The following is a 9,224-nucleotide window of genomic DNA, read 5'->3' on the forward strand; positions in this document are numbered from 1 at the left end:
GCAGTGGTCACCAGGCCCCACGCAGGATCCAGAGGAGCAGCCTCCCGTGTCCACTGCCAGAGCTGGCCCGGGGGCAGCCCCAGCACATCTGACAGGAAGCACTTGAGGAGCTGCTGGAATCACAGGCCAGGGGCTGAGGGAAGAAAACCTTGCATGAGGCTGCTGGAGGTTCTCCGCTGCAAGACAATGTGCTGGCAGGGCCACCTTCCAAGCTCGGCTCATGGATGCAAATCCTTTTCAACTGGATAGCAGTGGCAAGACCAAGGCAATTCCTTCTTGAGGAGCACTGCACAGCTCACCATCCTCATCTCCTACACAGCAACGCTCAGGAGCCGTAAGAGATAGGATGTCGAGGGCTTGCAAGGGCTTGCAGTGCTTTGGAACATCCCCTGGTGTCCTACACAGGGACAGCAAGGATTCTTGCCCACAAGGTCTATCAGCTCAGAGGCAGTTGGGCACTCTGGCAAGTCCGCGACATAGCTCCAGCTCAAGGGAGGATAGGGCTTGGGCAGCTCCTGGGAATCATGAGCAGCCTGTGGGACAAGGAGCCAGGTCTGGCTCACATGCTCAGGGAACAGCCCATGGCCAGCACTGGGCTCAGCAAGGAACTTTTTCCCCCGGGGCACATTGGCACTGGTCCCTGGCGGTTTTTTGCCTTCCTCTGCAGTTCTCAGCACCGCCCATTGCCACCATTTCTTTGGGCCATTTGGCCTGGGAGCCGGCTGCTCATGCTCCACCATGCTGGCAGCCGCAGCTGCCACTTCTCAGCTCTCCCTGCAGCTAACACAAGCGCCTGGCAGGGACCAGAGCGCTTCTCATGCATCCCTGCCCAAGAAGCACAGCAGCCAAACAAGTTGTGCAAGGCAAAAAGTCTGCTCGTCATCGCTACATGTCACGCTTTGGAAGAGATGCCACGGTACCACTCACCTCTTTTTCCTCTTCTTCCTCTTCTTCTTCTTCTTCTTCCTCTTCTTCCTCCTCTTTTGTGCATGGTCAGTCCCACAACTCCTTGTCAAGGTTCTCCCTCTGCAGGAACCGCGGACAGCTTGGCCTCTATTCCTGCTGCTGTTCTCTGCAGCTCGGGGACTTGCCTTTGCCAGCCTGCAAGGGATCTTTTCTCAGGCTAAACTGAAGAATGCCTCAGCCTACTCCTGGCTACACTTGGGCTTGAGCTAATGCTTGTGAGCCGGGGTTCTGAAACAGAGTCACAAAGGGAAAAAAAATGACACGAAGAAACATAACATGAATTAACATAAAATCAAGAAAATTAATAAATTAACAACAAAATAAAATAAAATTCATTGTGTTCTGTGTCCTTGAAATTGATTTTGGAACTGAAAACCCTCTGTCCTTTCAGGCAAACAGTCTCTTAGATATTGGACTGGCGGACAGGAGAGAAGAGAAGAGGAGAAGAGTGGAGAGGAGAGGAGAGAAGAGGAGAGGAGAGGAGAGGAGAGGAGAGGAGAGGAGAGGAGAGGAGAGGAGAGGAGAGGAGAGGAGAGGAGAGGAGAGGAGAGCAGTTCTGCTCTGTCAGGCCTGCAGTTCTGCGTGACAAGCCCTGAGCGAGCCCTGAGGCCTCCATACATGATACTACAGGCAGTATTGCTACTGGAAGTAAGGCTGCACTGGCAACAAATCCACACTGTCTTTTTGCAAAAAAGGGACTCTATGAGGTTGCTTACTCCCCTATTTTGTAGCTACAGGGACTGATTTGGAGCCAGCACCCCAAAGGCTTCCTCCAAAGGGCTGCACATATGCGGCTGTGTCACCCCCATGTCACAATGCCAGCACCCGGCAACGCAGTGGTCACCAGGCCCCACGCAGGATCCAGAGGAGCAGCCTCCCGTGTCCACTGCCAGAGCTGGCCCGGGGGCAGCCCCAGCACATCTGACAGGAAGCACTTGAGGAGCTGCTGGAATCACAGGCCAGGGGCTGAGGGAAGAAAACCTTGCATGAGGCTGCTGGAGGTTCTCCGCTGCAAGACAATGTGCTGGCAGGGCCACCTTCCAAGCTCGGCTCATGGATGCAAATCCTTTTCAACTGGATAGCAGTGGCAAGACCAAGGCAATTCCTTCTTGAGGAGCACTGCACAGCTCACCATCCTCATCTCCTACACAGCAACGCTCAGGAGCCGTAAGAGATAGGATGTCGAGGGATTGCAAGGGCTTGCAGTGCTTTGGAACATCCCCTGGTGTCCTACACAGGGACAGCAAGGATTCTTGCCCACAAGGTCTATCAGCTCAGAGGCACTTGGGCACTCTGGCAAGTCCGCGACATAGCTCCAGCTCAAGGGAGGATAGGGCTTGGGCAGCTCCTGGGAATCATGAGCAGCCTGTGGGACAAGGAGCCAGGTCTGGCTCACATGCTCAGGGAACAGCCCATGGCCAGCACTGGGCTCAGCAAGGAACTTTTTCCCCCGGGGCACATTGGCACTGGTCCCCGGCGGTTTTTTGCCTTCCTCTGCAGTTCTCAGCACCGCCCCTTGCCACCATTTCTTTGGGCCATTTGGCCTGGGAGCTGGCTGCTCATGCTCCACCATGCTGGCAGCCGCAGCTGCCACTTCTCAGCTCTCCCTGCAGGTAACACAAGCGCCTGGCAGGGACCAGAGCGCTTCTCATGCATCCCTGCCCAAGAAGCACAGCAGCCAAACAAGTTGTGCAAGGCAAAAAGTCTGCTCGTCATCGCTACATGTCACGCTTTGGAAGAGATGCCACGGTACCACTCACCTCTTCTTCCTCTTCTTCCTCTTCTTCTTCTTCTTCTTCCTCTTCTTCCTCCTCTTTTGTGCATGGTCAGTCCCACAACTCCTTGTCAAGGTTCTCCCTCTGCAGGAACCGCGGACAGCTTGGCCTCTATTCCTGCTGCTGTTCTCTGCAGCTCGGGGACTTGCCTTTGCCAGCCTGCAAGGGATCTTTTCTCAGGCTAAACTGAAGAATGCCTCAGCCTACTCCTGGCTACACTTGGGCTTGAGCTAATGCTTGTGAGCCTGGGTTCTGAAACAGAGTCACAAAGGGAAAAAAAATGACACGAAGAAACATCACATGAATTAACATAAAATCAAGAAAATTAATAAATTAACAACAAAATAAAATAAAATTCATTGTGTTCTGTGTCCTTGAAATTGATTTTGGAACTGAAAACCCTCTGTCCTTTCAGGCAAACAGTCTCTTAGATATTGGACTGGCGGACAGGAGAGAAGAGAAGAGGAGAAGAGTGGAGAGGAGAGGAGAGAAGAGGAGAGGAGAGGAGAGGAGAGGAGAGGAGAGGAGAGGAGAGGAGAGGAGAGGAGAGGAGAGCAGTTCTGCTCTGTCAGGCCTGCAGTTCTGCGTGACAAGCCCTGAGCGAGCCCTGAGGCCTCCATACATGATACTACAGGCAGTATTGCTACTGGAAGTAAGGCTGCACTGGCAACAAATCCACACTGTCTTTTTGCAAAAAAGGGACTCTATGAGGTTGCTTACTCCCCTATTTTGTAGCTACAGAGACTAATTTGGAGCCAGCACCCCAAAGGCTTCCTCCAAAGGGCTGCACATATGCGGCTGTGTCAGCCCCATGTCACAATGCCAGCACCCGGCAACGCAGTGGTCACCAGGCCCCACGCAGGATCCAGAGGAGCAGCCTCCCGTGTCCACTGCCAGAGCTGGCCCGGGGGCAGCCCCAGCACATCTGACAGGAAGCACTTGAGGAGCTGCTGGAATCACAGGCCAGGGGCTGAGGGAAGAAAACCTTGCATGAGGCTGCTGGAGGTTCTCTGCTGCAAGACAATCTGCTGGCAGGGCCACCTTCCAAGCTCGGCTCATGGATGCAAATCCTTTTCAACTGGATAGCAGTGGCAAGACCAAGGCAATTCCTTCTGAGGAGCACTGCAGAGCTCACCATCCTCATCTCCTACAGAGCAACGCTCAGGAGCCGTAAGAGATAGGATGTCGAGGGCTTGCAAGGGCTTGCAGTGCTTTGGAACATCCCCTGGTGTCCTACACAGGGACAGCAAGGATTCTTGCCCACAAGGTCTAGCAGCTCAGAGGCACTTGGGCACTCTGGCAAGTCCGCGGCATAGCTCCAGCTCAAGGGAGGATAGGGCTTGGGCAGCTCCTGGGAATCATGAGCAGCCTGTGGGACAAGGAGCCAGGTCTGGCTCACATGCTCAGGGAACAGCCCATGGCCAGCACTGGGCTCAGCAAGGAACTTTTTCCCCCGGGGCACATTGGCACTGGTCCCCGGCGGTTTTTTGCCTTCCTCTGCAGTTCTCAGCACCGCCCCTTGCCACCATTTCTTTGGGCCATTTGGCCTGGGAGCCGGCTGCTCATGCTCCACCATGCTGGCAGCCGCAGCTGCCACTTCTCAGCTCTCCCTGCAGCTAACACAAGCGCCTGGCAGGGACCAGAGCGCTTCTCATGCATCCCTGCCCAAGAAGCACAGCAGCCAAACAAGTTGTGGAAGGCAAAAAGTCTGCTCGTCATCGCTACCTGTCACGCTTTGGAAGATATGCCACGGTACGACTCACCTCTTCTTCCTCTTCTTCCTCTTCTTCTTCTTCTTCTTCTTCTTCTTCTTCCTCCTCTTTTGTGCATGGTCAGTCCCACAAGTCCTTGTCAAGGTTCTCCCTCTGCAGGAACCGCGGACAGCTTGGCCTCTATTCCTGCTGCTGTTCTCTGCAGCTCCGGGACTTGCCTTTGCCAGCCTGCAAGGGATCTTTTCTCAGGCTAAACTGAAGAATGCCTCAGCCTACTCCTGGCTACACTTGGGCTTGAGCTAATGCTTGTGAGCCTGGGTTCTGAAACAGAGTCACAAAGGGAAAAAAAATGACACGAAGAAACATCACATGAATTAACATAAAATCAAGAAAACTAATAAATTAACAACAAAATAAAATAAAATTCATTGTGTTCTGTGTCCTTGAAATTGATTTTGGAACTGAAAACCCTCTGTCCTTTCAGGCAAACAGTCTCTTAGATATTGGACTGGCGGACAGGAGAGAAGAGGAGAGGAGAGGAGAGGAGAGGAGAGGAGAGGAGAGGAGAGGAGAGAAGAGGAGAGGAGAGGAGAGGAGAGGAGAGGAGAGGAGAGGAGAGCAGTTCTGCTCTGTCAGGCCTGCAGTTCTGCGTGACAAGCCCTGAGCGAGCCCTGAGGCCTCCATACATGAGACTACAGGCAGTATTGCTACTGGAAGTAAGGCTGCACTGGCAACAAATCCACACTGTCTTTTTGCAAAAAAGGGACTCTATGAGGTTGCTTACTCCCCTATTTTGTAGCTACAGGGACTGATTTGGAGCCAGCACCCCAAAGGCTTCCTCCAAAGGGCTGCACATATGCGGCTGTGTCACCCCCATGTCACAATGCCAGCACCCGGCAACGCAGTGGTCACTAGGCCCCACGCAGGATCCAGAGGAGCAGCCTCCCGTGTCCACTGCCAGAGCTGGCCCGGGGCAGCCCCAGCACATCTGACAGGAAGCACTTGAGGAGCTGCTGGAATCACAGGCCAGGGGCTGAGGGAAGAAAACCTTGCATGAGGCTGCTGGAGGTTCTCCGCTGCAAGACAATGTGCTGGCAGGGCCACCTTCCAAGCTCGGCTCATGGATGCAAATCCTTTTCAACTGGATAGCAGTGGCAAGACCAAGGCAATTCCTTCTTGAGGAGCACTGCACAGCTCACCATCCTCATCTCCTACAGAGCAACGCTCAGGAGCCGTAAGAGATAGGATGTCGAGGGCTTGCAAGGGCTTGCAAGGGCTTGCAGTGCTTTGGAACACCCACTGGTGTCCTACACAGGGACAGCAAGGATTCTTGCCCACAAGGTCTATCAGCTCAGAGGCACTTGGGCACTCTGGCAAGTCCGCGACATAGCTCCAGCTCAAGGGAGGATAGGGCTTGGGCAGCTCCTGGGAATCATGAGCAGCCTGTGGGACAAGGAGCCAGGTCTGGCTCACATGCTCAGGGAACAGCCCATGGCCAGCACTGGGCTCAGCAAGGAACTTTTTCCCCCGGGGCACATTGGCACTGGTCCCCGGCGGTTTTTTGCCTTCCTCTGCACTTCTCAGGACCGCCCCTTGCCACCATTTCTTTGGGCCATTTGGCCTGGGAGCCGGCTGCTCATGCTCCACCATGCTGGCAGCCGCAGCTGCCACTTCTCAGCTCTCCCTGCAGCTAACACAAGCGCCTGGCAGGGACCAGAGCGCTTCTCATGCATCCCTGCCCAAGAAGCACAGCAGCCAAACAAGTTGTGGAAGGCAAAAAGTCTGCTCGTCATCGCTACCTGTCACGCTTTGGAAGATATGCCACGGTACGACTCACCTCTTCTTCCTCTTCTTCCTCTTCTTCTTCTTCTTCTTCTTCTTCTTCTTCCTCCTCTTTTGTGCATGGTGAGTCCCACAAGTCCTTGTCAAGGTTCTCCCTCTGCAGGAACCGCGGACAGCTTGGCCTCTATTCCTGCTGCTGTTCTCTACAGCTCTGGGACTTGCCTTTGCCAGCCTGCAAGGGATCTTTTCTCAGGCTAAACTGAAGAATGCCTCAGCCTACTCCTGGCTACACTTGGGCTTGAGCTAATGCTTGTGAGCCTGGCTTCTGAAACAGAGTCACAAAGGGAAAAAAAATGACACGAAGAAACATCACATGAATTAACATAAAATCAAGAAAATTAATAAATTAACAACAAAATAAAATAAAATTCATTGTGTTCTGTGTCCTTGAAATTGATTTTGGAACTGAAAACCCTCTGTCCTTTCAGGCAAACAGTCTCTTAGATATTGGACTGGCGGACAGGAGAGAAGAGGAGAAGAGAGGAGAGGAGAGGAGAGGAGAGGAGAGGAGAGGAGAGGAGAGGAGAGGAGAGGAGAGGAGAGCAGTTCTGCTCTGTCAGGCCTGCAGTTCTGCGTGACAAGCCCTGAGCGAGCCCTGAGGCCTCCATACATGATACTACAGGCAGTATTGCTACTGGAAGTAAGGCTGCACTGGCAACAAATCCACACTGTCTTTTTGCAAAAAAGGGACTCTATGAGGTTGCTTACTCCCCTATTTTGTAGCTACAGGGACTGATTTGGAGCCAGCACCCCAAAGGCTTCCTCCAAAGGGCTGCACATAGGCGGCTGTGTCACCCCCATGTCACAATGCCAGCACCCGGCAACGCAGTGGTCACCAGGCCCCACGCAGGATCCAGAGGAGCAGCCTCCCGTGTCCACTGCCAGAGCTGGCCCGGGGGCAGCCCCAGCACATCTGACAGGAAGCACTTGAGGAGCTGCTGGAATCACAGGCCAGGGGCTGAGGGAAGAAAACCTTGCATGAGGCTGCTGGAGGTTCTCCGCTGCAAGACAATCTGCTGGCAGGGCCACCTTCCAAGCTCGGCTCATGGATGCAAATCCTTTTCAACTGGATAGCAGTGGCAAGACCAAGGCAATTCCTTCTTGAGGAGCACTGCACAGCTCACCATCCTCATCTCCTACAGAGCAACGCTCAGGAGCCGTAAGAGATAGGATGTCGAGGGCTTGCAAGGGCTTGCAGTGCTTTGGAACAGCCACTGGTGTCCTACACAGGTACAGCAAGGATTCTTGCCCACAAGGTCTATCAGCTCAGAGGCACTTGGGCACTCTGGCAAGTCCGCGACATAGCTCCAGCTCAAGGGAGGATAGGGCTTGGGCAGCTCCTGGGAATCATGAGCAGCCTGTGGGACAAGGAGCCAGGTCTGGCTCACATGCTCAGGGAACAGCCCATGGCCAGCACTGGGCTCAGCAAGGAACTTTTTCCCCCGGGGCACATTGGCACTGGTCCCCGGCGGTTTTTTGCCTTCCTCTGCACTTCTCAGCACCGCCCTTTGCCACCATTTCTTTGGGCCATTTGGCCTGGGAGCTGGCTGCTCATGCTCCACCATGCTGGCAGCCGCAGCTGCCACTTCTCAGCTCTCCCTGCAGCTAACACAAGCGCCTGGCAGGGACCAGAGCGCTTCTCATGCATCCCTGCCCAAGAAGCACAGCAGCCAAACAAGTTGTGGAAGGCAAAAAGTCTGCTCGTCATCGCTACCTGTCACGCTTTGGAAGAGATGCCACGGTACCACTCACTTCTTCTTCCTCTTCTTCCTCTTCTTCTTCTTCTTCTTCTTCTTCTTCTTCTTCTTCCTCCTCTTTTGTGCATGGTCAGTCCCACAACTCCTTGTCAAGGTTCTCCCTCTGCAGGAACCGCGGACAGCTTGGCCTCTATTCCTGCTGCTGTTCTCTGCAGCTCTGGGACTTGCCTTTGCCAGCCTGCAAGGGATCTTTTCTCAGGCTAAACTGAAGAATGCCTCAGCCTACTCCTGGCTACACTTGGGCTTGAGCTAATGCTTGTGAGCCTGGCTTCTGAAACAGAGTCACAAAGGGAAAAAAAATGACACGAAGAAACATCACATGAATTAACATAAAATCAAGAAAATTAATAAATTAATAACAAAATAAAATAAAATTCATTGTGTTCTGTGTCCTTGAAATTGATTTTGGAACTGAAAACCCTCTGTCCTTTCAGGCAAACAGTCTCTTAGATATTGGACTGGCGGACAGGAGAGAAGAGAAGAGGAGAAGAGAGGAGAGGAGAGGAGAGGAGAGGAGAGGAGAGGAGAGGAGAGCAGTTCTGCTCTGTCAGGCCTGCAGTTCTGCGTGACAAGCCCTGAGCGAGCCCTGAGGCCTCCATACATGAGACTACAGGCAGTATTGCTACTGGAAGGAAGGCTGCACTGGCAACAAATCCACACTGTCTTTTTGCAAAAAAGGGACTCTATGAGGTTGCTTACTCCCCTATTTTGTAGCTACAGGGACTGATTTGGAGCCAGCACCCCAAAGGCTTCCTCCAAAGGGCTGCACATAGGCGGCTGTGTCACCCCCATGTCACAATGCCAGCACCCGGCAACGCAGTGGTCACCAGGCCCCACGCAGGATCCAGAGGAGCAGCCTCCCGTGTCCACTGCCAGAGCTGGCCCGGGGGCAGCCCCAGCACATCTGACAGGAAGCACTTGAGGAGCTGCTGGAATCACAGGCCAGGGGCTGAGGGAAGAAAACCTTGCATGAGGCTGCTGGAGGTTCTCCGCTGCAAGACAATCTGCTGGCAGGGCCACCTTCCAAGCTCGGCTCATGGATGCAAATCCTTTTCAACTGGATAGCAGTGGCAAGACCAAGGCAATTCCTTCTTGAGGAGCACTGCACAGCTCACCATCCTCATCTCCTACAGAGCAACGCTCAGGAGCCGTAAGAGATAGGATGTCGAGGG

This window comes from Caloenas nicobarica, chromosome 10, assembly GCF_036013445.1.
Source record: "Caloenas nicobarica isolate bCalNic1 chromosome 10, bCalNic1.hap1, whole genome shotgun sequence".
In the NCBI taxonomy this organism is placed as follows: Eukaryota; Metazoa; Chordata; class Aves; order Columbiformes; family Columbidae; genus Caloenas; species Caloenas nicobarica.